The 22,976-nt window shown below is 41.8% G+C and overlaps 49 non-coding genes and 2 pseudogenes across 49 annotated transcripts; all 51 read right to left on the reverse strand.

The window, feature by feature from the left end:
• Position 1: 1 nt before the first annotated feature.
• LOC142480631 (5S ribosomal RNA) lies at positions 2-120 on the reverse strand. The gene has a single exon (XR_012795123.1). It is a non-coding gene; the product is annotated as a 5S ribosomal RNA (ribosomal RNA).
• A 286-nt stretch (positions 121-406) lies between these two features.
• LOC142480617 (5S ribosomal RNA) lies at positions 407-525 on the reverse strand. Its single transcript, XR_012795110.1, has one exon. It is a non-coding gene; the product is annotated as a 5S ribosomal RNA (ribosomal RNA).
• A 286-nt stretch (positions 526-811) lies between these two features.
• LOC142480632 (5S ribosomal RNA) lies at positions 812-930 on the reverse strand. Its single transcript, XR_012795124.1, has one exon. It is a non-coding gene; the product is annotated as a 5S ribosomal RNA (ribosomal RNA).
• Positions 931-1,216: 286 nt separating this feature from the next.
• On the reverse strand, positions 1,217-1,335 carry LOC142480730 (5S ribosomal RNA). The gene has a single exon (XR_012795223.1). It is a non-coding gene; the product is annotated as a 5S ribosomal RNA (ribosomal RNA).
• A 676-nt stretch (positions 1,336-2,011) lies between these two features.
• Positions 2,012-2,130, reverse strand: LOC142479866 (5S ribosomal RNA). Its single transcript, XR_012794533.1, has one exon. It is a non-coding gene; the product is annotated as a 5S ribosomal RNA (ribosomal RNA).
• A 286-nt stretch (positions 2,131-2,416) lies between these two features.
• LOC142479867 (5S ribosomal RNA) lies at positions 2,417-2,535 on the reverse strand. The gene has a single exon (XR_012794534.1). It is a non-coding gene; the product is annotated as a 5S ribosomal RNA (ribosomal RNA).
• Positions 2,536-2,821: 286 nt separating this feature from the next.
• On the reverse strand, positions 2,822-2,940 carry LOC142479868 (5S ribosomal RNA). Its single transcript, XR_012794535.1, has one exon. It is a non-coding gene; the product is annotated as a 5S ribosomal RNA (ribosomal RNA).
• A 286-nt stretch (positions 2,941-3,226) lies between these two features.
• LOC142479869 (5S ribosomal RNA) lies at positions 3,227-3,345 on the reverse strand. Its single transcript, XR_012794536.1, has one exon. It is a non-coding gene; the product is annotated as a 5S ribosomal RNA (ribosomal RNA).
• A 286-nt stretch (positions 3,346-3,631) lies between these two features.
• LOC142480931 (5S ribosomal RNA) lies at positions 3,632-3,750 on the reverse strand. Its single transcript, XR_012795412.1, has one exon. It is a non-coding gene; the product is annotated as a 5S ribosomal RNA (ribosomal RNA).
• Positions 3,751-4,036: 286 nt separating this feature from the next.
• On the reverse strand, positions 4,037-4,155 carry LOC142480633 (5S ribosomal RNA). The gene has a single exon (XR_012795125.1). It is a non-coding gene; the product is annotated as a 5S ribosomal RNA (ribosomal RNA).
• Positions 4,156-4,441: 286 nt separating this feature from the next.
• LOC142480850 (5S ribosomal RNA) lies at positions 4,442-4,560 on the reverse strand. Its single transcript, XR_012795334.1, has one exon. It is a non-coding gene; the product is annotated as a 5S ribosomal RNA (ribosomal RNA).
• Positions 4,561-4,846: 286 nt separating this feature from the next.
• On the reverse strand, positions 4,847-4,965 carry LOC142480966 (5S ribosomal RNA). Its single transcript, XR_012795446.1, has one exon. It is a non-coding gene; the product is annotated as a 5S ribosomal RNA (ribosomal RNA).
• A 676-nt stretch (positions 4,966-5,641) lies between these two features.
• Positions 5,642-5,760, reverse strand: LOC142479870 (5S ribosomal RNA). Its single transcript, XR_012794537.1, has one exon. It is a non-coding gene; the product is annotated as a 5S ribosomal RNA (ribosomal RNA).
• A 286-nt stretch (positions 5,761-6,046) lies between these two features.
• On the reverse strand, positions 6,047-6,165 carry LOC142480634 (5S ribosomal RNA). The gene has a single exon (XR_012795126.1). It is a non-coding gene; the product is annotated as a 5S ribosomal RNA (ribosomal RNA).
• A 286-nt stretch (positions 6,166-6,451) lies between these two features.
• Positions 6,452-6,570, reverse strand: LOC142479873 (5S ribosomal RNA). Its single transcript, XR_012794539.1, has one exon. It is a non-coding gene; the product is annotated as a 5S ribosomal RNA (ribosomal RNA).
• Positions 6,571-6,856: 286 nt separating this feature from the next.
• Positions 6,857-6,975, reverse strand: LOC142480932 (5S ribosomal RNA). Its single transcript, XR_012795413.1, has one exon. It is a non-coding gene; the product is annotated as a 5S ribosomal RNA (ribosomal RNA).
• Positions 6,976-7,261: 286 nt separating this feature from the next.
• Positions 7,262-7,380, reverse strand: LOC142480636 (5S ribosomal RNA). Its single transcript, XR_012795128.1, has one exon. It is a non-coding gene; the product is annotated as a 5S ribosomal RNA (ribosomal RNA).
• A 286-nt stretch (positions 7,381-7,666) lies between these two features.
• LOC142479874 (5S ribosomal RNA) lies at positions 7,667-7,785 on the reverse strand. The gene has a single exon (XR_012794540.1). It is a non-coding gene; the product is annotated as a 5S ribosomal RNA (ribosomal RNA).
• Positions 7,786-8,071: 286 nt separating this feature from the next.
• Positions 8,072-8,190, reverse strand: LOC142480637 (5S ribosomal RNA). Its single transcript, XR_012795129.1, has one exon. It is a non-coding gene; the product is annotated as a 5S ribosomal RNA (ribosomal RNA).
• A 286-nt stretch (positions 8,191-8,476) lies between these two features.
• LOC142480638 (5S ribosomal RNA) lies at positions 8,477-8,595 on the reverse strand. The gene has a single exon (XR_012795130.1). It is a non-coding gene; the product is annotated as a 5S ribosomal RNA (ribosomal RNA).
• A 286-nt stretch (positions 8,596-8,881) lies between these two features.
• On the reverse strand, positions 8,882-9,000 carry LOC142479875 (5S ribosomal RNA). The gene has a single exon (XR_012794541.1). It is a non-coding gene; the product is annotated as a 5S ribosomal RNA (ribosomal RNA).
• A 286-nt stretch (positions 9,001-9,286) lies between these two features.
• On the reverse strand, positions 9,287-9,405 carry LOC142480639 (5S ribosomal RNA). Its single transcript, XR_012795131.1, has one exon. It is a non-coding gene; the product is annotated as a 5S ribosomal RNA (ribosomal RNA).
• A 286-nt stretch (positions 9,406-9,691) lies between these two features.
• LOC142480640 (5S ribosomal RNA) lies at positions 9,692-9,810 on the reverse strand. The gene has a single exon (XR_012795132.1). It is a non-coding gene; the product is annotated as a 5S ribosomal RNA (ribosomal RNA).
• A 286-nt stretch (positions 9,811-10,096) lies between these two features.
• On the reverse strand, positions 10,097-10,215 carry LOC142479876 (5S ribosomal RNA). Its single transcript, XR_012794542.1, has one exon. It is a non-coding gene; the product is annotated as a 5S ribosomal RNA (ribosomal RNA).
• A 253-nt stretch (positions 10,216-10,468) lies between these two features.
• LOC142480391 (5S ribosomal RNA) lies at positions 10,469-10,587 on the reverse strand. Its single transcript, XR_012795038.1, has one exon. It is a non-coding gene; the product is annotated as a 5S ribosomal RNA (ribosomal RNA).
• Positions 10,588-10,873: 286 nt separating this feature from the next.
• LOC142480338 (5S ribosomal RNA) lies at positions 10,874-10,992 on the reverse strand. The gene has a single exon (XR_012794987.1). It is a non-coding gene; the product is annotated as a 5S ribosomal RNA (ribosomal RNA).
• Positions 10,993-11,278: 286 nt separating this feature from the next.
• On the reverse strand, positions 11,279-11,397 carry LOC142479877 (5S ribosomal RNA). The gene has a single exon (XR_012794543.1). It is a non-coding gene; the product is annotated as a 5S ribosomal RNA (ribosomal RNA).
• Positions 11,398-11,683: 286 nt separating this feature from the next.
• On the reverse strand, positions 11,684-11,802 carry LOC142479878 (5S ribosomal RNA). The gene has a single exon (XR_012794544.1). It is a non-coding gene; the product is annotated as a 5S ribosomal RNA (ribosomal RNA).
• Positions 11,803-12,055: 253 nt separating this feature from the next.
• Positions 12,056-12,174, reverse strand: LOC142480532 (5S ribosomal RNA; annotated as a pseudogene).
• A 286-nt stretch (positions 12,175-12,460) lies between these two features.
• LOC142479879 (5S ribosomal RNA) lies at positions 12,461-12,579 on the reverse strand. Its single transcript, XR_012794545.1, has one exon. It is a non-coding gene; the product is annotated as a 5S ribosomal RNA (ribosomal RNA).
• A 286-nt stretch (positions 12,580-12,865) lies between these two features.
• LOC142479880 (5S ribosomal RNA) lies at positions 12,866-12,984 on the reverse strand. Its single transcript, XR_012794546.1, has one exon. It is a non-coding gene; the product is annotated as a 5S ribosomal RNA (ribosomal RNA).
• Positions 12,985-13,662: 678 nt separating this feature from the next.
• On the reverse strand, positions 13,663-13,781 carry LOC142479881 (5S ribosomal RNA). Its single transcript, XR_012794547.1, has one exon. It is a non-coding gene; the product is annotated as a 5S ribosomal RNA (ribosomal RNA).
• Positions 13,782-14,034: 253 nt separating this feature from the next.
• On the reverse strand, positions 14,035-14,153 carry LOC142480392 (5S ribosomal RNA). The gene has a single exon (XR_012795039.1). It is a non-coding gene; the product is annotated as a 5S ribosomal RNA (ribosomal RNA).
• A 286-nt stretch (positions 14,154-14,439) lies between these two features.
• LOC142479882 (5S ribosomal RNA) lies at positions 14,440-14,558 on the reverse strand. The gene has a single exon (XR_012794548.1). It is a non-coding gene; the product is annotated as a 5S ribosomal RNA (ribosomal RNA).
• A 286-nt stretch (positions 14,559-14,844) lies between these two features.
• Positions 14,845-14,963, reverse strand: LOC142479884 (5S ribosomal RNA). The gene has a single exon (XR_012794550.1). It is a non-coding gene; the product is annotated as a 5S ribosomal RNA (ribosomal RNA).
• Positions 14,964-15,249: 286 nt separating this feature from the next.
• Positions 15,250-15,368, reverse strand: LOC142479885 (5S ribosomal RNA). Its single transcript, XR_012794551.1, has one exon. It is a non-coding gene; the product is annotated as a 5S ribosomal RNA (ribosomal RNA).
• A 677-nt stretch (positions 15,369-16,045) lies between these two features.
• LOC142479886 (5S ribosomal RNA) lies at positions 16,046-16,164 on the reverse strand. The gene has a single exon (XR_012794552.1). It is a non-coding gene; the product is annotated as a 5S ribosomal RNA (ribosomal RNA).
• A 678-nt stretch (positions 16,165-16,842) lies between these two features.
• Positions 16,843-16,961, reverse strand: LOC142479888 (5S ribosomal RNA). The gene has a single exon (XR_012794553.1). It is a non-coding gene; the product is annotated as a 5S ribosomal RNA (ribosomal RNA).
• Positions 16,962-17,214: 253 nt separating this feature from the next.
• Positions 17,215-17,333, reverse strand: LOC142480393 (5S ribosomal RNA). Its single transcript, XR_012795040.1, has one exon. It is a non-coding gene; the product is annotated as a 5S ribosomal RNA (ribosomal RNA).
• A 286-nt stretch (positions 17,334-17,619) lies between these two features.
• Positions 17,620-17,738, reverse strand: LOC142479889 (5S ribosomal RNA). Its single transcript, XR_012794554.1, has one exon. It is a non-coding gene; the product is annotated as a 5S ribosomal RNA (ribosomal RNA).
• A 286-nt stretch (positions 17,739-18,024) lies between these two features.
• LOC142479890 (5S ribosomal RNA) lies at positions 18,025-18,143 on the reverse strand. Its single transcript, XR_012794555.1, has one exon. It is a non-coding gene; the product is annotated as a 5S ribosomal RNA (ribosomal RNA).
• Positions 18,144-18,429: 286 nt separating this feature from the next.
• Positions 18,430-18,548, reverse strand: LOC142479891 (5S ribosomal RNA). Its single transcript, XR_012794556.1, has one exon. It is a non-coding gene; the product is annotated as a 5S ribosomal RNA (ribosomal RNA).
• A 253-nt stretch (positions 18,549-18,801) lies between these two features.
• Positions 18,802-18,919, reverse strand: LOC142480536 (5S ribosomal RNA; annotated as a pseudogene).
• A 286-nt stretch (positions 18,920-19,205) lies between these two features.
• On the reverse strand, positions 19,206-19,324 carry LOC142479892 (5S ribosomal RNA). The gene has a single exon (XR_012794557.1). It is a non-coding gene; the product is annotated as a 5S ribosomal RNA (ribosomal RNA).
• A 286-nt stretch (positions 19,325-19,610) lies between these two features.
• LOC142479893 (5S ribosomal RNA) lies at positions 19,611-19,729 on the reverse strand. Its single transcript, XR_012794558.1, has one exon. It is a non-coding gene; the product is annotated as a 5S ribosomal RNA (ribosomal RNA).
• A 678-nt stretch (positions 19,730-20,407) lies between these two features.
• LOC142480933 (5S ribosomal RNA) lies at positions 20,408-20,526 on the reverse strand. The gene has a single exon (XR_012795414.1). It is a non-coding gene; the product is annotated as a 5S ribosomal RNA (ribosomal RNA).
• Positions 20,527-20,812: 286 nt separating this feature from the next.
• Positions 20,813-20,931, reverse strand: LOC142479894 (5S ribosomal RNA). Its single transcript, XR_012794559.1, has one exon. It is a non-coding gene; the product is annotated as a 5S ribosomal RNA (ribosomal RNA).
• A 678-nt stretch (positions 20,932-21,609) lies between these two features.
• LOC142479896 (5S ribosomal RNA) lies at positions 21,610-21,728 on the reverse strand. The gene has a single exon (XR_012794561.1). It is a non-coding gene; the product is annotated as a 5S ribosomal RNA (ribosomal RNA).
• A 253-nt stretch (positions 21,729-21,981) lies between these two features.
• On the reverse strand, positions 21,982-22,100 carry LOC142480394 (5S ribosomal RNA). The gene has a single exon (XR_012795041.1). It is a non-coding gene; the product is annotated as a 5S ribosomal RNA (ribosomal RNA).
• A 286-nt stretch (positions 22,101-22,386) lies between these two features.
• On the reverse strand, positions 22,387-22,505 carry LOC142479897 (5S ribosomal RNA). Its single transcript, XR_012794562.1, has one exon. It is a non-coding gene; the product is annotated as a 5S ribosomal RNA (ribosomal RNA).
• A 286-nt stretch (positions 22,506-22,791) lies between these two features.
• On the reverse strand, positions 22,792-22,910 carry LOC142479898 (5S ribosomal RNA). Its single transcript, XR_012794563.1, has one exon. It is a non-coding gene; the product is annotated as a 5S ribosomal RNA (ribosomal RNA).
• Positions 22,911-22,976: the final 66 nt, after the last annotated feature.

A 22,976-nucleotide genomic window follows, 5' to 3' on the forward strand; every position in this document is an offset into this window, starting at 1 on the left:
ACACCCACAGCACCTGGTATTCCCAGGCAGTCTCCCAACCCAGTACTAATCAAGCCTCACCCTGCTTAGCTTCCGAGATCTGACGGGATCGGGCGCTTTCAAGGTAGTATGGCCGTAGGTGGAGATTGCTGTCTCATGATATCCTCTCATTCTTAAATCCATGAGCCTATATCTTGCTCCATGCATACACAGAGACTGAGAAAATGACAGGTGCACTCAAATGTACTATAGACGGAATTCTTGATGTCAGAATTCTATTTTGGAAGGTTGCATTGTGTTGAACTTTCTGAGGAAAAAACGATATATTTCTTTGCCACTGCGGGAAAAAAGTAGTAAAAAATGAAACATTTTCATTTGCTGCAAGGAATGCCATGTATATTTTCATTAGGGAAGCAAAAAATAAAAACACCCACAGCACCTGGTATTCCCAGGCAGTCTCCTAACCCAGTACTAATCAAGCCTCACCCTGCTTAGCTTCCGAGATCTGACGGGATCGGGCGCTTTCAAGGTAGTATGGCCGTAGGTGGAGATTGCTGTCTCATGATATCCTCTCATTCTTAAATCCATGAGCCTATATCTTGCTCCATGCATACACAGAGACTGAGAAAATGACAGGTGCACTCAAATGTACTATAGACGGAATTCTTGATGTCAGAATTCTATTTTGGAAGGTTGCATTGTGTTGAACTTTCTGAGGAAAAAACGATATATTTCTTTGCCACTGCGGGAAAAAAGTAGTAAAAAATGAAACATTTTCATTTGCTGCAAGGAATGCCATGTATATTTTCATTAGGGAAGCAAAAAATTAAAACACCCACAGCACCTGGTATTCCCAGGCAGTCTCCCAACCCAGTACTAATCAAGCCTCACCCTGCTTAGCTTCCGAGATCTGACGGGATCGGGCGCTTTCAAGGTAGTATGGCCGTAGGTGGAGATTGCTGTCTCATGATATCCTCTCATTCTTAAATCCATGAGCCTATATCTTGCTCCATGCATACACAGAGACTGAGAAAATGACAGGTGCACTCAAATGTACTATAGACGGAATTCTTGATGTCAGAATTCTATTTTGGAAGGTTGCATTGTGTTGAACTTTCTGAGGAAAAAACGATATATTTCTTTGCCACTGCGGGAAAAAAGTAGTAAAAAATGAAACATTTTCATTTGCTGCAAGGAATGCCATGTATATTTTCATTAGGGAAGCAAAAAATAAAAACACCCACAGCACCTGGTATTCCCAGGCAGTCTCCTAACCCAGTACTAATCAAGCCTCACCCTGCTTAGCTTCCGAGATCTGACGGGATCGGGCGCTTTCAAGGTAGTATGGCCGTAGGTGGAGATTGCTGTCTCATGATATCCTCTCATTCTTAAATCCATGAGCCTATATCTTGCTCCATGCATACACAGAGACTGAGAAAATGACAGGTGCACTCAAATGTACTATAGACGGAATTCTTGATGTCAGAATTCTATTTTGGAAGGTTGCATTGTGTTGAACTTTCAGAGGAAAAAACGATAGATTTCTTTGCCACTGCGGGAAAAAAGTAGTAAAAAATTTCAGAGGTGCCTATATTCAACCTCCTACTGTTTGGATTTGAACTCACTATCTCTTCCAAGTATCAGCTTGAACACTGCACACCCCAACTCTGTGAGCCACAAGCCCACCATATAACATGCTGAGTGTTCTGAGGCCTGTATGATATATTTCTAAATGACATGGGAGGCATAAGTGTATTATTGTGACCGTTAAAAAAATACATTCTTGAAGAATTACCTTAAATGGAGAAATTAAATCAGAGACTGAGAAAATGACAGGTGCACTCAAATATACTATAGACGGAATTCTTGATGTCAGAATTCTATTTTGGAAGGTTGCATTGTGTTGAACTTTCAGAGGAAAAAACAATATATTTCTTTGCCACTCCGGGAAAAAAGTAGCAAGAAATGAAACATTTTCATTTGCTGCGAGGAATGCCATGTATATTTTCATTAGGGAAGCGAAAAATAAAAACCCCTACAGCACCTGGTATTCCCAGGCAGTCTCCCAACCCAGTACTAATCAAGCCTCACCCTGCTTAGCTTCCGAGATCTGACGGGATCGGGCGCTGTCAAGGTAGTATGGCCGTAGGTGGAGATTGCTGTCTCATGATATCCTCTCATTCTTAAATCCATGAGCCTATATCTTGCTCCATGCATACACAGAGACTGAGAAAATGACAGGTGCACTCAAATGTACTATAGACGGAATTCTTGATGTCAGAATTCTATTTTGGAAGGTTGCATTGTGTTGAACTTTCAGAGGAAAAAACGATATATTTCTTTGCCACTGCGGGAAAAAAGTAGCAAGAAATGAAACATTTTCATTTGCTGCGAGGAATGCCATGTATATTTTCATTAGGGAAGCGAAAAATAAAAACCCCTACAGCACCTGGTATTCCCAGGCAGTCTCCCAACCCAGTACTAATCAAGCCTCACCCTGCTTAGCTTCCGAGATCTGACGGGATCGGGCGCTGTCAAGGTAGTATGGCCGTAGGTGGAGATTGCTGTCTCATGATATCCTCTCATTCTTAAATCCATGAGCCTATATCTTGCTCCATGCATACACAGAGACTGAGAAAATGACAGGTGCACTCAAATGTACTATAGACGGAATTCTTGATGTCAGAATTCTATTTTGGAAGGTTGCATTGTGTTGAACTTTCAGAGGAAAAAACGATATATTTCTTTGCCACTGCGGGAAAAAAGTAGCAAGAAATGAAACATTTTCATTTGCTGCGAGGAATGCCATGTATATTTTCATTAGGGAAGCGAAAAATAAAAACCCCTACAGCACCTGGTATTCCCAGGCAGTCTCCCAACCCAGTACTAATCAAGCCTCACCCTGCTTAGCTTCCGAGATCTGACGGGATCGGGCGCTGTCAAGGTAGTATGGCCGTAGGTGGAGATTGCTGTCTCATGATATCCTCTCATTCTTAAATCCATGAGCCTATATCTTGCTCCATGCATACACAGAGACTGAGAAAATGACAGGTGCACTCAAATGTACTATAGACGGAATTCTTGATGTCAGAATTCTATTTTGGAAGGTTGCATTGTGTTGAACTTTCAGAGGAAAAAACGATATATTTCTTTGCCACTGCGGGAAAAAAGTAGCAAGAAATGAAACATTTTCATTTGCTGCGAGGAATGCCATGTATATTTTCATTAGGGAAGCGAAAAATAAAAACCCCTACAGCACCTGGTATTCCCAGGCAGTCTCCCAACCCAGTACTAATCAAGCCTCACCCTGCTTAGCTTCCGAGATCTGACGGGATCGGGCGCTGTCAAGGTAGTATGGCCGTAGGTGGAGATTGCTGTCTCATGATATCCTCTCATTCTTAAATCCATGAGCCTATATCTTGCTCCATGCATACACAGAGACTGAGAAAATGACAGGTGCACTCAAATGTACTATAGACGGAATTCTTGATGTCAGAATTCTATTTTGGAAGGTTGCATTGTGTTGAACTTTCAGAGGAAAAAACAATATATTTCTTTGCCACTCCGGGAAAAAAGTAGCAAGAAATGAAACATTTTCATTTGCTGCGAGGAATGCCATGTATATTTTCATTAGGGAAGCGAAAAATAAAAACCCCTACAGCACCTGGTATTCCCAGGCAGTCTCCCAACCCAGTACTAATCAAGCCTCACCCTGCTTAGCTTCCGAGATCTGACGGGATCGGGCGCTTTCAAGGTAGTATGGCCGTAGGTGGAGATTGCTGTCTCATGATATCCTCTCATTCTTAAATCCATGAGCCTATATCTTGCTCCATGCATACACAGAGACTGAGAAAATGACAGGTGCACTCAAATGTACTATAGACGGAATTCTTGATGTCAGAATTCTATTTTGGAAGGTTGCATTGTGTTGAACTTTCTGAGGAAAAAACGATATATTTCTTTGCCACTGCGGGAAAAAAGTAGTAAAAAATGAAACATTTTCATTTGCTGCAAGGAATGCCATGTATATTTTCATTAGGGAAGCAAAAAATTAAAACACCCACAGCACCTGGTATTCCCAGGCAGTCTCCCAACCCAGTACTAATCAAGCCTCACCCTGCTTAGCTTCCGAGATCTGACGGGATCGGGCGCTTTCAAGGTAGTATGGCCGTAGGTGGAGATTGCTGTCTCATGATATCCTCTCATTCTTAAATCCATGAGCCTATATCTTGCTCCATGCATACACAGAGACTGAGAAAATGACAGGTGCACTCAAATGTACTATAGACGGAATTCTTGATGTCAGAATTCTATTTTGGAAGGTTGCATTGTGTTGAACTTTCTGAGGAAAAAACGATATATTTCTTTGCCACTGCGGGAAAAAAGTAGTAAAAAATGAAACATTTTCATTTGCTGCAAGGAATGCCATGTATATTTTCATTAGGGAAGCAAAAAATAAAAACACCCACAGCACCTGGTATTCCCAGGCAGTCTCCTAACCCAGTACTAATCAAGCCTCACCCTGCTTAGCTTCCGAGATCTGACGGGATCGGGCGCTTTCAAGGTAGTATGGCCGTAGGTGGAGATTGCTGTCTCATGATATCCTCTCATTCTTAAATCCATGAGCCTATATCTTGCTCCATGCATACACAGAGACTGAGAAAATGACAGGTGCACTCAAATGTACTATAGACGGAATTCTTGATGTCAGAATTCTATTTTGGAAGGTTGCATTGTGTTGAACTTTCTGAGGAAAAAACGATATATTTCTTTGCCACTGCGGGAAAAAAGTAGTAAAAAATGAAACATTTTCATTTGCTGCAAGGAATGCCATGTATATTTTCATTAGGGAAGCAAAAAATAAAAACACCCACAGCACCTGGTATTCCCAGGCAGTCTCCTAACCCAGTACTAATCAAGCCTCACCCTGCTTAGCTTCCGAGATCTGACGGGATCGGGCGCTTTCAAGGTAGTATGGCCGTAGGTGGAGATTGCTGTCTCATGATATCCTCTCATTCTTAAATCCATGAGCCTATATCTTGCTCCATGCATACACAGAGACTGAGAAAATGACAGGTGCACTCAAATGTACTATAGACGGAATTCTTGATGTCAGAATTCTATTTTGGAAGGTTGCATTGTGTTGAACTTTCAGAGGAAAAAACGATAGATTTCTTTGCCACTGCGGGAAAAAAGTAGTAAAAAATTTCAGAGGTGCCTATATTCAACCTCCTACTGTTTGGATTTGAACTCACTATCTCTTCCAAGTATCAGCTTGAACACTGCACATCCCAACTCTGTGAGCCACAAGCCCACCATATAACATGCTGAGTGTTCTGAGGCCTGTATGATATATTTCTAAATGACATGGGAGGCATAAGTGTATTATTGTGACCGTTAAAAAAATACATTCTTGAAGAATTACCTTAAATGGAGAAATTAAATCAGAGACTGAGAAAATGACAGGTGCACTCAAATATACTATAGACGGAATTCTTGATGTCAGAATTCTATTTTGGAAGGTTGCATTGTGTTGAACTTTCAGAGGAAAAAACAATATATTTCTTTGCCACTGCGGGAAAAAAGTAGCAAGAAATGAAACATTTTCATTTGCTGCGAGGAATGCCATGTATATTTTCATTAGGGAAGCGAAAAATAAAAACCCCTACAGCACCTGGTATTCCCAGGCAGTCTCCCAACCCAGTACTAATCAAGCCTCACCCTGCTTAGCTTCCGAGATCTGACGGGATCGGGCGCTGTCAAGGTAGTATGGCCGTAGGTGGAGATTGCAATCTCATGATATCCTCTCATTCTTAAATCCATGAGCCTATATCTTGCTCCATGCATACACAGAGACTGAGAAAATGACAGGTGCACTCAAATGTACTATAGACGGAATTCTTGATGTCAGAATTCTATTTTGGAAGGTTGCATTGTGTTGAACTTTCTGAGGAAAAAACGATATATTTCTTTGCCACTGCGGGAAAAAAGTAGTAAAAAATGAAACATTTTCATTTGCTGCAAGGAATGCCATGTATATTTTCATTAGGGAAGCAAAAAATAAAAACACCCACAGCACCTGGTATTCCCAGGCAGTCTCCCAACCCAGTACTAATCAAGCCTCACCCTGCTTAGCTTCCGAGATCTGACGGGATCGGGCGCTTTCAAGGTAGTATGGCCGTAGGTGGAGATTGCTGTCTCATGATATCCTCTCATTCTTAAATCCATGAGCCTATATCTTGCTCCATGCATACACAGAGACTGAGAAAATGACAGGTGCACTCAAATGTACTATAGACGGAATTCTTGATGTCAGAATTCTATTTTGGAAGGTTGCATTGTGTTGAACTTTCAGAGGAAAAAACGATATATTTCTTTGCCACTGCGGGAAAAAAGTAGCAAGAAATGAAACATTTTCATTTGCTGCGAGGAATGCCATGTATATTTTCATTAGGGAAGCGAAAAATAAAAACCCCTACAGCACCTGGTATTCCCAGGCAGTCTCCCAACCCAGTACTAATCAAGCCTCACCCTGCTTAGCTTCCGAGATCTGACGGGATCGGGCGCTGTCAAGGTAGTATGGCCGTAGGTGGAGATTGCTGTCTCATGATATCCTCTCATTCTTAAATCCATGAGCCTATATCTTGCTCCATGCATACACAGAGACTGAGAAAATGACAGGTGCACTCAAATGTACTATAGACGGAATTCTTGATGTCAGAATTCTATTTTGGAAGGTTGCATTGTGTTGAACTTTCAGAGGAAAAAACAATATATTTCTTTGCCACTCCGGGAAAAAAGTAGCAAGAAATGAAACATTTTCATTTGCTGCGAGGAATGCCATGTATATTTTCATTAGGGAAGCGAAAAATAAAAACCCCTACAGCACCTGGTATTCCCAGGCAGTCTCCCAACCCAGTACTAATCAAGCCTCACCCTGCTTAGCTTCCGAGATCTGACGGGATCGGGCGCTTTCAAGGTAGTATGGCCGTAGGTGGAGATTGCTGTCTCATGATATCCTCTCATTCTTAAATCCATGAGCCTATATCTTGCTCCATGCATACACAGAGACTGAGAAAATGACAGGTGCACTCAAATGTACTATAGACGGAATTCTTGATGTCAGAATTCTATTTTGGAAGGTTGCATTGTGTTGAACTTTCTGAGGAAAAAACGATATATTTCTTTGCCACTGCGGGAAAAAAGTAGTAAAAAATGAAACATTTTCATTTGCTGCAAGGAATGCCATGTATATTTTCATTAGGGAAGCAAAAAATAAAAACACCCACAGCACCTGGTATTCCCAGGCAGTCTCCCAACCCAGTACTAATCAAGCCTCACCCTGCTTAGCTTCCGAGATCTGACGGGATCGGGCGCTTTCAAGGTAGTATGGCCGTAGGTGGAGATTGCTGTCTCATGATATCCTCTCATTCTTAAATCCATGAGCCTATATCTTGCTCCATGCATACACAGAGACTGAGAAAATGACAGGTGCACTCAAATGTACTATAGACGGAATTCTTGATGTCAGAATTCTATTTTGGAAGGTTGCATTGTGTTGAACTTTCAGAGGAAAAAACGATATATTTCTTTGCCACTGCGGGAAAAAAGTAGCAAGAAATGAAACATTTTCATTTGCTGCGAGGAATGCCATGTATATTTTCATTAGGGAAGCGAAAAATAAAAACCCCTACAGCACCTGGTATTCCCAGGCAGTCTCCCAACCCAGTACTAATCAAGCCTCACCCTGCTTAGCTTCCGAGATCTGACGGGATCGGGCGCTGTCAAGGTAGTATGGCCGTAGGTGGAGATTGCTGTCTCATGATATCCTCTCATTCTTAAATCCATGAGCCTATATCTTGCTCCATGCATACACAGAGACTGAGAAAATGACAGGTGCACTCAAATGTACTATAGACGGAATTCTTGATGTCAGAATTCTATTTTGGAAGGTTGCATTGTGTTGAACTTTCTGAGGAAAAAACGATATATTTCTTTGCCACTGCGGGAAAAAAGTAGTAAAAAATGAAACATTTTCATTTGCTGCAAGGAATGCCATGTATATTTTCATTAGGGAAGCAAAAAATAAAAACACCCACAGCACCTGGTATTCCCAGGCAGTCTCCCAACCCAGTACTAATCAAGCCTCACCCTGCTTAGCTTCCGAGATCTGACGGGATCGGGCGCTTTCAAGGTAGTATGGCCGTAGGTGGAGATTGCTGTCTCATGATATCCTCTCATTCTTAAATCCATGAGCCTATATCTTGCTCCATGCATACACAGAGACTGAGAAAATGACAGGTGCACTCAAATGTACTATAGACGGAATTCTTGATGTCAGAATTCTATTTTGGAAGGTTGCATTGTGTTGAACTTTCTGAGGAAAAAACGATATATTTCTTTGCCACTGCGGGAAAAAAGTAGTAAAAAATGAAACATTTTCATTTGCTGCAAGGAATGCCATGTATATTTTCATTAGGGAAGCAAAAAATAAAAACACCCACAGCACCTGGTATTCCCAGGCAGTCTCCCAACCCAGTACTAATCAAGCCTCACCCTGCTTAGCTTCCGAGATCTGACGGGATCGGGCGCTTTCAAGGTAGTATGGCCGTAGGTGGAGATTGCTGTCTCATGATATCCTCTCATTCTTAAATCCATGAGCCTATATCTTGCTCCATGCATACACAGAGACTGAGAAAATGACAGGTGCACTCAAATGTACTATAGACGGAATTCTTGATGTCAGAATTCTATTTTGGAAGGTTGCATTGTGTTGAACTTTCAGAGGAAAAAACGATATATTTCTTTGCCACTGCGGGAAAAAAGTAGCAAGAAATGAAACATTTTCATTTGCTGCGAGGAATGCCATGTATATTTTCATTAGGGAAGCGAAAAATAAAAACCCCTACAGCACCTGGTATTCCCAGGCAGTCTCCCAACCCAGTACTAATCAAGCCTCACCCTGCTTAGCTTCCGAGATCTGACGGGATCGGGCGCTGTCAAGGTAGTATGGCCGTAGGTGGAGATTGCTGTCTCATGATATCCTCTCATTCTTAAATCCATGAGCCTATATCTTGCTCCATGCATACACAGAGACTGAGAAAATGACAGGTGCACTCAAATGTACTATAGACGGAATTCTTGATGTCAGAATTCTATTTTGGAAGGTTGCATTGTGTTGAACTTTCAGAGGAAAAAACGATAGATTTCTTTGCCACTGCGGGAAAAAAGTAGTAAAAAATGAAACATTTTCATTTGCTGCAAGGAATGCCATGTATATTTTCATTAGGGAAGCAAAAAATAAAAACACCCACAGCACCTGGTATTCCCAGGCAGTCTCCCAACCCAGTACTAATCAAGCCTCACCCTGCTTAGCTTCCGAGATCTGACGGGATCGGGCGCTTTCAAGGTAGTATGGCCGTAGGTGGAGATTGCTGTCTCATGATATCCTCTCATTCTTAAATCCATGAGCCTATATCTTGCTCCATGCATACACAGAGACTGAGAAAATGACAGGTGCACTCAAATGTACTATAGACGGAATTCTTGATGTCAGAATTCTATTTTGGAAGGTTGCATTGTGTTGAACTTTCTGAGGAAAAAACGATATATTTCTTTGCCACTGCGGGAAAAAAGTAGTAAAAAATGAAACATTTTCATTTGCTGCAAGGAATGCCATGTATATTTTCATTAGGGAAGCAAAAAATAAAAACACCCACAGCACCTGGTATTCCCAGGCAGTCTCCCAACCCAGTACTAATCAAGCCTCACCCTGCTTAGCTTCCGAGATCTGACGGGATCGGGCGCTTTCAAGGTAGTATGGCCGTAGGTGGAGATTGCTGTCTCATGATATCCTCTCATTCTTAAATCCATGAGCCTATATCTTGCTCCATGCATACACAGAGACTGAGAAAATGACAGGTGCACTCAAATGTACTATAGACGGAATTCTTGATGTCAGAATTCTATTTTGGAAGGTTGCATTGTGTTGAACTTTCAGAGGAAAAAACGATATATTTCTTTGCCACTGCGGGAAAAAAGTAGCAAGAAATGAAACATTTTCATTTGCTGCGAGGAATGCCATGTATATTTTCATTAGGGAAGCGAAAAATAAAAACCCCTACAGCACCTGGTATTCCCAGGCAGTCTCCCAACCCAGTACTAATCAAGCCTCACCCTGCTTAGCTTCCGAGATCTGACGGGATCGGGCGCTGTCAAGGTAGTATGGCCGTAGGTGGAGATTGCTGTCTCATGATATCCTCTCATTCTTAAATCCATGAGCCTATATCTTGCTCCATGCATACACAGAGACTGAGAAAATGACAGGTGTCAGAATTCTATTTTGGAAGGTTGCATTGTGTTGAACTTTCAGAGGAAAAAACGATATATTTCTTTGCCACTGCGGGAAAAAAGTAGCAAGAAATGAAACATTTTCATTTGCTGCGAGGAATGCCATGTATATTTTCATTAGGGAAGCGAAAAATAAAAACCCCTACAGCACCTGGTATTCCCAGGCAGTCTCCCAACCCAGTACTAATCAAGCTTCACCCTGCTTAGCTTCCGAGATCTGACGGGATCGGGCGCTGTCAAGGTAGTATGGCCGTAGGTGGAGATTGCTGTCTCATGATATCCTCTCATTCTTAAATCCATGAGCCTATATCTTGCTCCATGCATACACAGAGACTGAGAAAATGACAGGTGCACTCAAATGTACTATAGACGGAATTCTTGATGTCAGAATTCTATTTTGGAAGGTTGCATTGTGTTGAACTTTCAGAGGAAAAAACGATATAATTCTTTGCCACTGCGGGAAAAAAGTAGCAAGAAATGAAACATTTTCATTTGCTGCGAGGAATGCCATGTATATTTTCATTAGGGAAGCGAAAAATAAAAACCCCTACAGCACCTGGTATTCCCAGGCAGTCTCCCAACCCAGTACTAATCAAGCCTCACCCTGCTTAGCTTCCGAGATCTGACGGGATCGGGCGCTGTCAAGGTAGTATGGCAGTAGGTGGAGATTGCTGTCTCATGATATCCTCTCATTCTTAAATCCATGAGCCTATATCTTGCTCCATGCATACACAGAGACTGAGAAAATGACAGGTGCACTCAAATGTACTATAGACGGAATTCTTGATGTCAGAATTCTATTTTGGAAGGTTGCATTGTGTTGAACTTTCAGAGGAAAAAACGATAGATTTCTTTGCCACTGCGGGAAAAAAGTAGCAAGAAATGAAACATTTTCATTTGCTGCGAGGAATGCCATGTATATTTTCATTAGGGAAGCGAAAAATAAAAACCCCTACAGCACCTGGTATTCCCAGGCAGTCTCCCAACCCAGTACTAATCAAGCCTCACCCTGCTTAGCTTCCGAGATCTGACGGGATCGGGCGCTGTCAAGGTAGTATGGCCGTAGGTGGAGGTTGCTGTCTCATGATATCCTCTCATTCTTAAATCCATGAGCCTATATCTTGCTCCATGCATACACAGAGACTGAGAAAATGACAGGTGCACTCAAATGTACTATAGACGGAATTCTTGATGTCAGAATTCTATTTTGGAAGGTTGCATTGTGTTGAACTTTCAGAGGAAAAAACAATATATTTCTTTGCCACTCCGGGAAAAAAGTAGCAAGAAATGAAACATTTTCATTTGCTGCGAGGAATGCCATGTATATTTTCATTAGGGAAGCGAAAAATAAAAACCCCTACAGCACCTGGTATTCCCAGGCAGTCTCCCAACCCAGTACTAATCAAGCCTCACCCTGCTTAGCTTCCGAGATCTGACGGGATCGGGCGCTGTCAAGGTAGTATGGCCGTAGGTGGAGATTGCAGTCTCATGATATCCTCTCATTCTTAAATCCATGAGCCTATATCTTGCTCCATGCAAACACAGAGACTGAGAAAATGACAGGTGTCAGAATTCTATTTTGGAAGGTTGCATTGTGTTGAACTTTCAGAGGAAAAAACGATATATTTCTTTGCCACTGCGGGAAAAAAGTAGCAAGAAATGAAACATTTTCATTTGCTGCGAGGAATGCCATGTATATTTTCATTAGGGAAGCGAAAAATAAAAACCCCTACAGCACCTGGTATTCCCAGGCAGTCTCCCAACCCAGTACTAATCAAGCTTCACCCTGCTTAGCTTCCGAGAACTGACAGGATCGGGCGCTGTCAAGGTAGTATGGCCGTAGGTGGAGATTGCTGTCTCATGATATCCTCTCATTCTTAAATTCATGAGCCTATATCTTGCTCCATGCATACACAGAGACTGAGAAAATGACAGGTGCACTCAAATGTACTATAGACGGAATTCTTGATGTCAGAATTCTATTTTGGAAGGTTGCATTGTGTTGAACTTTCAGAGGAAAAAACGATATATTTCTTTGCCACTGCGGGAAAAAAGTAGCAAGAAATGAAACATTTTCATTTGCTGCGAGGAATGCCATGTATATTTTCATTAGGGAAGCGAAAAATAAAAACCCCTACAGCACCTGGTATTCCCAGGCAGTCTCCCAACCCAGTACTAATCAAGCCTCACCCTGCTTAGCTTCCGAGATCTGACGGGATCGGGCGCTGTCAAGGTAGTATGGCCGTAGGTGGAGATTGCTGTCTCATGATATCCTCTCATTCTTAAATCCATGAGCCTATATCTTGCTCCATGCATACACAGAGACTGAGAAAATGACAGGTGCACTCAAATGTACTATAGACGGAATTCTTGATGTCAGAATTCTATTTTGGAAGGTTGCATTGTGTTGAACTTTCAGAGGAAAAAACGATAGATTTCTTTGCCACTGCGGGAAAAAAGTAGCAAGAAATGAAACATTTTCATTTGCTGCGAGGAATGCCATGTATATTTTCATTAGGGAAGCGAAAAATAAAAACCCCTACAGCACCTGGTATTCCCAGGCAGTCTCCCAACCCAGTACTAATCAAGCCTCACCCTGCTTAGCTTCCGAGATCTGACGGGATCGGGCGCTGTCAAGGTAGTATGGCCGTAGGTGGAGGTTGCTGTCTCATGATATCCTCTCATTCTTAAATCCATGAGCCTATATCTTGCTCCATGCATACACAGAGACTGAGAAAATGACAGGTGCACTCAAATGTACTATAGACGGAATTCTTGATGTCAGAATTCTATTTTGGAAGGTTGCATTGTGTTGAACTTTCAGAGGAAAAAACGATAGATTTCTTTGCCACTGCGGGAAAAAAGTAGTAAAAAAAATTTCAGAGGTGCCTATATTCAACCTCCTCCTGTTTGGATTTGAACTCACTATCTCTTCCAAGTATCAGCTTGAACACTGCACACCCCAAATCTGTGAGCCACAAGCTCACCATATAACATGCTGAGTGTTCTGAGGCCTGTATGATATATTTCTAAATGACATGGGAGGCATAAGTGTATTATTGTGACCGTTAAAAAAATACATTCTTGAAGAATTACCTTAAATGGAGAAATTAAATCAGAGACTGAGAAAATGACAGGTGCACTCAAATATACTATAGACGGAATTCTTGATGTCAGAATTCTATTTTGGAAGGTTGCATTGTGTTGAACTTTCAGAGGAAAAAACAATATATTTCTTTGCCACTCCGGGAAAAAAGTAGCAAGAAATGAAACATTTTCATTTGCTGCGAGGAATGCCATGTATATTTTCATTAGGGAAGCGAAAAATAAAAACCCCTACAGCACCTGGTATTCCCAGGCAGTCTCCCAACCCAGTACTAATCAAGCCTCACCCTGCTTAGCTTCCGAGATCTGACGGGATCGGGCGCTGTCAAGGTAGTATGGCCGTAGGTGGAGATTGCTGTCTCATGATATCCTCTCATTCTTAAATCCATGAGCCTATATCTTGCTCCATGCATACACAGAGACTGAGAAAATGACAGGTGTCAGAATTCTATTTTGGAAGGTTGCATTGTGTTGAACTTTCAGAGGAAAAAACGATATATTTCTTTGCCACTGCGGGAAAAAAGTAGCAAGAAATGAAACATTTTCATTTGCTGCGAGGAATGCCATGTATATTTTCATTAGGGAAGCGAAAAATAAAAACCCCTACAGCACCTGGTATTCCCAGGCAGTCTCCCAACCCAGTACTAATCAAGCTTCACCCTGCTTAGCTTCCGAGATCTGACGGGATCGGGCGCTGTCAAGGTAGTATGGCCGTAGGTGGAGATTGCTGTCTCATGATATCCTCTCATTCTTAAATCCATGAGCCTATATCTTGCTCCATGCATACACAGAGACTGAGAAAATGACAGGTGCACTCAAATGTACTATAGACGGAATTCTTGATGTCAGAATTCTATTTTGGAAGGTTGCATTGTGTTGAACTTTCAGAGGAAAAAACGATATATTTCTTTGCCACTGCGGGAAAAAAGTAGCAAGAAATGAAACATTTTCATTTGCTGCGAGGAATGCCATGTATATTTTCATTAGGGAAGCGAAAAATAAAAACCCCTACAGCACCTGGTATTCCCAGGCAGTCTCCCAACCCAGTACTAATCAAGCCTCACCCTGCTTAGCTTCCGAGATCTGACGGGATCGGGCGCTGTCAAGGTAGTATGGCCGTAGGTGGAGATTGCTGTCTCATGATATCCTCTCATTCTTAAATCCATGAGCCTATATCTTGCTCCATGCATACACAGAGACTGAGAAAATGACAGGTGCACTCAAATGTACTATAGACGGAATTCTTGATGTCAGAATTCTATTTTGGAAGGTTGCATTGTGTTGAACTTTCAGAGGAAAAAACGATAGATTTCTTTGCCACTGCGGGAAAAAAGTAGCAAGAAATGAAACATTTTCATTTGCTGCGAGGAATGCCATGTATATTTTCATTAGGGAAGCGAAAAATAAAAACCCCTACAGCACCTGGTATTCCCAGGCAGTCTCCCAACCCAGTACTAATCAAGCCTCACCCTGCTTAGCTTCCGAGATCTGACGGGATCGGGCGCTGTCAAGGTAGTATGGCCGTAGGTGGAGGTTGCTGTCTCATGATATCCTCTCATTCTTAAATCCATGAGCCTATATCTTGCTCCATGCATACACAGAGACTGAGAAAATGACAGGTGCACTCAAATGTACTATAGACGGAATTCTTGATGTCAGAATTCTATTTTGGAAGGTTGCATTGTGTTGAACTTTCAGAGGAAAAAACGATAGATTTCTTTGCCACTGCGGGAAAAAAGTAGCAAGAAATGAAACATTTTCATTTGCTGCGAGGAATGCCATGTATATTTTCATTAGGGAAGCGAAAAATAAAAACCCCTACAGCACCTGGTATTCCCAGGCAGTCTCCCAACCCAGTACTAATCAAGCCTCACCCTGCTTAGCTTCCGAGATCTGACGGGATCGGGCGCTGTCAAGGTAGTATGGCCGTAGGTGGAGATTGCTGTCTCATGATATCCTCTCATTCTTAAATCCATGAGCCTATATCTTGCTCCATGCATACACAGAGACTGAGAAAATGACAGGTGCACTCAAATGTACTATAGACGGAATTCTTGATGTCAGAATTCTATTTTGGAAGGTTGCATTGTGTTGAACTTTCAGAGGAAAAAACGATAGATTTCTTTGCCACTGCGGGAAAAAAGTAGTAAAAAAATTTCAGAGGTGCCTATATTCAACCTCCTCCTGTTTGGATTTGAACTCACTATCTCTTCCAAGTATCAGCTTGAACACTGCACACCCCAACTCTGTGAGCCACAAGCTCACCATATAACATGCTGAGTGTTCTGAGGCCTGTATGATATATTTCTAAATGACATGGGAGGCATAAGTGTATTATTGTGACCGTTAAAAAAATACATTCTTGAAGAATTACCTTAAATGGAGAAATTAAATCAGAGACTGAGAAAATGACAGGTGCACTCAAATATACTATAGACGGAATTCTTGATGTCAGAATTCTATTTTGGAAGGTTGCATTGTGTTGAACTTTCAGAGGAAAAAACGATATATTTCTTTGCCACTGCGGGAAAAAAGTAGCAAGAAATGAAACATTTTCATTTGCTGCGAGGAATGCCATGTATATTTTCATTAGGGAAGCGAAAAATAAAAACCCCTACAGCACCTGGTATTCCCAGGCAGTCTCCCAACCCAGTACTAATCAAGCCTCACCCTGCTTAGCTTCCGAGATCTGACGGGATCGGGCGCTGTCAAGGTAGTATGGCCGTAGGTGGAGATTGCTGTCTCATGATATCCTCTCATTCTTAAATCCATGAGCCTATATCTTGCTCCATGCATACACAGAGACTGAGAAAATGACAGGTGCACTCAAATGTACTATAGACGGAATTCTTGATGTCAGAATTCTATTTTGGAAGGTTGCATTGTGTTGAACTTTCAGAGGAAAAAACGATAGATTTCTTTGCCACTGCGGGAAAAAAGTAGTAAAAAAAATTTCAGAGGTGCCTATATTCAACCTCCTCCTGTTTGGATTTAAACTCACTATCTCTTCCAAGTATCAGCTTGAACACTGCACACCCCAACTCTGTGAGCCACAAGCTCACCATATAACATGCTGAGTGTTCTGAGGCCTGTATGATATATTTCTAAATGACATGGGAGGCATAAGTGTATTATTGTGACCGTTAAAAAAATACATTCTTGAAGAATTACCTTAAATGGAGAAATTAAATCAGAGACTGAGAAAATGACAGGTGCACTCAAATATACTATAGACGGAATTCTTGATGTCAGAATTCTATTTTGGAAGGTTGCATTGTGTTGAACTTTCAGAGGAAAAAACAATATATTTCTTTGCCACTCCGGGAAAAAAGTAGCAAGAAATGAAACATTTTCATTTGCTGCGAGGAATGCCATGTATATTTTCATTAGGGAAGCGAAAAATAAAAACCCCTACAGCACCTGGTATTCCCAGGCAGTCTCCCAACCCAGTACTAATCAAGCCTCACCCTGCTTAGCTTCCGAGATCTGACGGGATCGGGCGCTGTCAAGGTAGTATGGCCGTAGGTGGAGATTGCTGTCTCATGATATCCTCTCATTCTTAAATCCATGAGCCTATATCTTGCTCCATGCATACACAGAGACTGAGAAAATGACAGGTGTCAGAATTCTATTTTGGAAGGTTGCATTGTGTTGAACTTTCAGAGGAAAAAACGATATATTTCTTTGCCACTGCGGGAAAAAAGTAGCAAGAAATGAAACATTTTCATTTGCTGCGAGGAATGCCATGTATATTTTCATTAGGGAAGCGAAAAATAAAAACCCCTACAGCACCTGGTATTCCCAGGCAGTCTCCCAACCCAGTACTAATCAAGCTTCACCCTGCTTAGCTTCCGAGATCTGACGGGATCGGGCGCTGTCAAGGTAGTATGGCCGTAGGTGGAGATTGCTGTCTCATGATATCCTCTCATTCTTAAATCCATGAGCCTATATCTTGCTCCATGCATACACAGAGACTGAGAAAATGACAGGTGCACTCAAATGTACTATAGACGGAATTCTTGATGTCAGAATTCTATTTTGGAAGGTTGCATTGTGTTGAACTTTCAGAGGAAAAAACGATATATTTCTTTGCCACTGCGGGAAAAAAGTAGCAAGAAATGAAACATTTTCATTTGCTGCGAGGAATGCCATGTATATTTTCATTAGGGAAGCGAAAAATAAAAACCCCTACAGCACCTGGTATTCCCAGGCAGTCTCCCAACCCAGTACTAATCAAGCCTCACCCTGCTTAGCTTCCGAGATCTGACGGGATCGGGCGCTGTCAAGGTAGTATGGCCGTAGGTGGAGATTGCTGTCTCATGATATCCTCTCATTCTTAAATCCATGAGCCTATATCTTGCTCCATGCATACACAGAGACTGAGAAAATGACAGGTGCACTCAAATGTACTATAGACGGAATTCTTGATGTCAGAATTCTATTTTGGAAGGTTGCATTGTGTTGAACTTTCAGAGGAAAAAACGATAGATTTCTTTGCCACTGCGGGAAAAAAGTAGCAAGAAATGAAACATTTTCATTTGCTGCGAGGAATGCCATGTATATTTTCATTAGGGAAGCGAAAAATAAAAACCCCTACAGCACCTGGTATTCCCAGGCAGTCTCCCAACCCAGTACTAATCAAGCCTCACCCTGCTTAGCTTCCGAGATCTGACGGGATCGGGCGCTGTCAAGGTAGTATGGCCGTAGGTGGAGGTTGCTGTCTCATGATATCCTCTCATTCTTAAATCCATGAGCCTATATCTTGCTCCATGCATACACAGAGACTGAGAAAATGACAGGTGCACTCAAATGTACTATAGACGGAATTCTTGATGTCAGAATTCTATTTTGGAAGGTTGCATTGTGTTGAACTTTCAGAGGAAAAAACAATATATTTCTTTGCCACTCCGGGAAAAAAGTAGCAAGAAATGAAACATTTTCATTTGCTGCGAGGAATGCCATGTATATTTTCATTAGGGAAGCGAAAAATAAAAACCCCTACAGCACCTGGTATTCCCAGGCAGTCTCCCAACCCAGTACTAATCAAGCCTCACCCTGCTTAGCTTCCGAGATCTGACGGGATCGGGCGCTGTCAAGGTAGTATGGCCGTAGGTGGAGATTGCAGTCTCATGATATCCTCTCATTCTTAAATCCATGAGCCTATATCTTGCTCCATGCAAACACAGAGACTGAGAAAATGACAGGTGTCAGAATTCTATTTTGGAAGGTTGCATTGTGTTGAACTTTCAGAGGAAAAAACGATATATTTCTTTGCCACTGCGGGAAAAAAGTAGCAAGAAATGAAACATTTTCATTTGCTGCGAGGAATGCCATGTATATTTTCATTAGGGAAGCGAAAAATAAAAACCCCTACAGCACCTGGTATTCCCAGGCAGTCTCCCAACCCAGTACTAATCAAGCTTCACCCTGCTTAGCTTCCGAGATCTGACGGGATCGGGCGCTGTCAAGGTAGTATGCCGTAGGTGGAGATTGCTGTCTCATGATATCCTCTCATTCTTAAATCCATGAGCCTATATCTTGCTCCATGCATACACAGAGACTGAGAAAATGACAGGTGCACTCAAATGTACTATAGACGGAATTCTTGATGTCAGAATTCTATTTTGGAAGGTTGCATTGTGTTGAACTTTCAGAGGAAAAAACGATATATTTCTTTGCCACTGCGGGAAAAAAGTAGCAAGAAATGAAACATTTTCATTTGCTGCGAGGAATGCCATGTATATTTTCATTAGGGAAGCGAAAAATAAAAACCCCTACAGCACCTGGTATTCCCAGGCAGTCTCCCAACCCAGTACTAATCAAGCCTCACCCTGCTTAGCTTCCGAGATCTGACGGGATCGGGCGCTGTCAAGGTAGTATGGCCGTAGGTGGAGATTGCTGTCTCATGATATCCTCTCATTCTTAAATCCATGAGCCTATATCTTGCTCCATGCATACACAGAGACTGAGAAAATGACAGGTGCACTCAAATGTACTATAGACGGAATTCTTGATGTCAGAATTCTATTTTGGACGGTTGCATTGTGTTGAACTTTCAGAGGAAAAAACGATAGATTTCTTTGCCACTGCGGGAAAAAAGTAGCAAGAAATGAAACATTTTCATTTGCTGCGAGGAATGCCATGTATATTTTCATTAGGGAAGCGAAAAATAAAAACCCCTACAGCACCTGGTATTCCCAGGCAGTCTCCCAACCCAGTACTAATCAAGCCTCACCCTGCTTAGCTTCCGAGATCTGACGGGATCGGGCGCTGTCAAGGTAGTATGGCCGTAGGTGGAGGTTGCTGTCTCATGATATCCTCTCATTCTTAAATCCATGAGCCTATATCTTGCTCCATGCATACACAGAGACTGAGAAAATGACAGGTGCACTCAAATGTACTATAGACGGAATTCTTGATGTCAGAATTCTATTTTGGAAGGTTGCATTGTGTTGAACTTTCAGAGGAAAAAACGATAGATTTCTTTGCCACTGCGGGAAAAAAGTAGTAAAAAAAATTTCAGAGGTGCCTATATTCAACCTCCTCCTGTTTGGATTTGAACTCACTATCTCTTCCAAGTATCAGCTTGAACACTGCACACCCCAACTCTGTGAGCCACAAGCTCACCATATAACATGCTGAGTGTTCTGAGGCCTGTATGATATATTTCTAAATGACATGGGAGGCATAAGTGTATTATTGTGACCGTTAAAAAAATACATTCTTGAACAATTACCTTAAATGGAGAAATTAAATCAGAGACTGAGAAAATGACAGGTGCACTCAAATATACTATAGACGGAATTCTTGATGTCAGAATTCTATTTTGGAAGGTTGCATTGTGTTGAACTTTCAGAGGAAAAAACAATATATTTCTTTGCCACTCCGGGAAAAAAGTAGCAAGAAATGAAACATTTTCATTTGCTGCGAGGAATGCCATGTATATTTTCATTAGGGAAGCGAAAAATAAAAACCCCTACAGCACCTGGTATTCCCAGGCAGTCTCCCAACCCAGTACTAATCAAGCCTCACCCTGCTTAGCTTCCGAGATCTGACGGGATCGGGCGCTTTCAAGGTAGTATGGCCGTAGGTGGAGATTGCTGTCTCATGATATCCTCTCATTCTTAAATCCATGAGCCTATATCTTGCTCCATGCATACACAGAGACTGAGAAAATGACAGGTGCACTCAAATGTACTATAGACGGAATTCTTGATGTCAGAATTCTATTTTGGAAGGTTGCATTGTGTTGAACTTTCAGAGGAAAAAACGATAGATTTCTTTGCCACTGCGGGAAAAAAGTAGCAAGAAATGAAACATTTTCATTTGCTGCGAGGAATGCCATGTATATTTTCATTAGGGAAGCGAAAAATAAAAACCCCTACAGCACCTGGTATTCCCAGGCAGTCTCCCAACCCAGTACTAATCAAGCCTCACCCTGCTTAGCTTCCGAGATCTGACGGGATCGGGCGCTGTCAAGGTAGTATGGCCGTAGGTGGAGATTGCTGTCTCATGATATCCTCTCATTCTTAAATCCATGAGCCTATATCTTGCTCCATGCATACACAGAGACTGAGAAAATGACAGGTGCACTCAAATGTACTATAGACGGAATTCTTGATGTCAGAATTCTATTTTGGAAGGTTGCATTGTGTTGAACTTTCAGAGGAAAAAACGATAGATTTCTTTGCCACTGCGGGAAAAAAGTAGTAAAAAAAATTTCAGAGGTGCCTATATTCAACCTCCTCCTGTTTGGATTTGAACTCACTATCTCTTCCAAGTATCAGCTTGAACACTGCACACCCCAACTCTGTGAGCCACAAGCTCACCATATAACATGCTGAGTGTTCTGAGGCCTGTATGATATATTTCTAAATGACATGGGAGGCATAAGTGTATTATTGTGACCGTTAAAAAAATACATTCTTGAAGAATTACCTTAAATGGAGAAATTAAATCAGAGACTGAGAAAATGACAGGTGCACTCAAATATACTATAGACGGAATTCTTGATGTCAGAATTCTATTTTGGAAGGTTGCATTGTGTTGAACTTTCAGAGGAAAAAACAATATATTTCTTTGCCACTCCGGGAAAAAAGTAGCAAGAAATGAAACATTTTCATTTGCTGCGAGGAATGCCATGTATATTTTCATTAGGGAAGCGAAAAATAAAAACCCCTACAGCACCTGGTATTCCCAGGCAGTCTCCCAACCCAGTACTAATCAAGCCTCACCCTGCTTAGCTTCCGAGATCTGACGGGATCGGGCGCTGTCAAGGTAGTATGGCCGTAGGTGGAGATTGCTGTCTCATGATATCCTCTCATTCTTAAATCCATGAGCCTATATCTTGCTCCATGCATACACAGAGACTGAGAAAATGACAGGTGTCAGAATTCTATTTTGGAAGGTTGCATTGTGTTGAACTTTCAGAGGAAAAAACGATATATTTCTTTGCCACTGCGGGAAAAAAGTAGCAAGAAATGAAACATTTTCATTTGCTGCGAGGAATGCCATGTATATTTTCATTAGGGAAGCGAAAAATAAAAACCCCTACAGCACCTGGTATTCCCAGGCAGTCTCCCAACCCAGTACTAATCAAGCTTCACCCTGCTTAGCTTCCGAGATCTGACGGGATCGGGCGCTGTCAAGGTAGTATGGCCGTAGGTGGAGATTGCTGTCTCATGATATCCTCTCATTCTTAAATCCATGAGCCTATATCTTGCTCCATGCATACACAGAGACTGAGAAAATGACAGGTGCACTCAAATGTACTATAGACGGAATTCTTGATGTCAGAATTCTATTTTGGAAGGTTGCATTGTGTTGAACTTTCAGAGGAAAAAACGATATATTTCTTTGCCACTGCGGGAAAAAAGTAGCAAGAAATGAAACATTTTCATTTGCTGCGAGGAATGCCATGTATATTTTCATTAGGGAAGCGAAAAATAAAAACCCCTACAGCACCTGGTATTCCCAGGCAGTCTCCCAACCCAGTACTAATCAAGCCTCACCCTGCTTAGCTTCCGAGATCTGACGGGATCGGGCGCTGTCAAGGTAGTATGGCCGTAGGTGGAGATTGCTGTCTCATGATATCCTCTCATTCTTAAATCCATGAGCCTATATCTTGCTCCATGCATACACAGAGACTGAGAAAATGACAGGTGCACTCAAATGTACTATAGACGGAATTCTTGATGTCAGAATTCTATTTTGGAAGGTTGCATTGTGTTGAACTTTCAGAGGAAAAAACGATAGATTTCTTTGCCACTGCGGGAAAAAAGTAGCAAGAAATGAAACATTTTCATTTGCTGCGAGGAATGCCATGTATATTTTCATTAGGGAAGCGAAAAATAAAAACCCCTACAGCACCTGGTATTCCCAGGCAGTCTCCCAACCCAGTACTAATCAAGCCTCACCCTGCTTAGCTTCCGAGATCTGACGGGATCGGGCGCTGTCAAGGTAGTATGGCCGTAGGTGGAGGTTGCTGTCTCATGATATCCTCTCATTCTTAAATCCATGAGCCTATATCTTGCTCCATGCAT

The sequence above is a fragment of the Ascaphus truei genome, unplaced genomic scaffold, assembly GCF_040206685.1.
Source record: "Ascaphus truei isolate aAscTru1 unplaced genomic scaffold, aAscTru1.hap1 HAP1_SCAFFOLD_242, whole genome shotgun sequence".
NCBI lineage: Eukaryota > Metazoa > Chordata > Amphibia > Anura > Ascaphidae > Ascaphus > Ascaphus truei.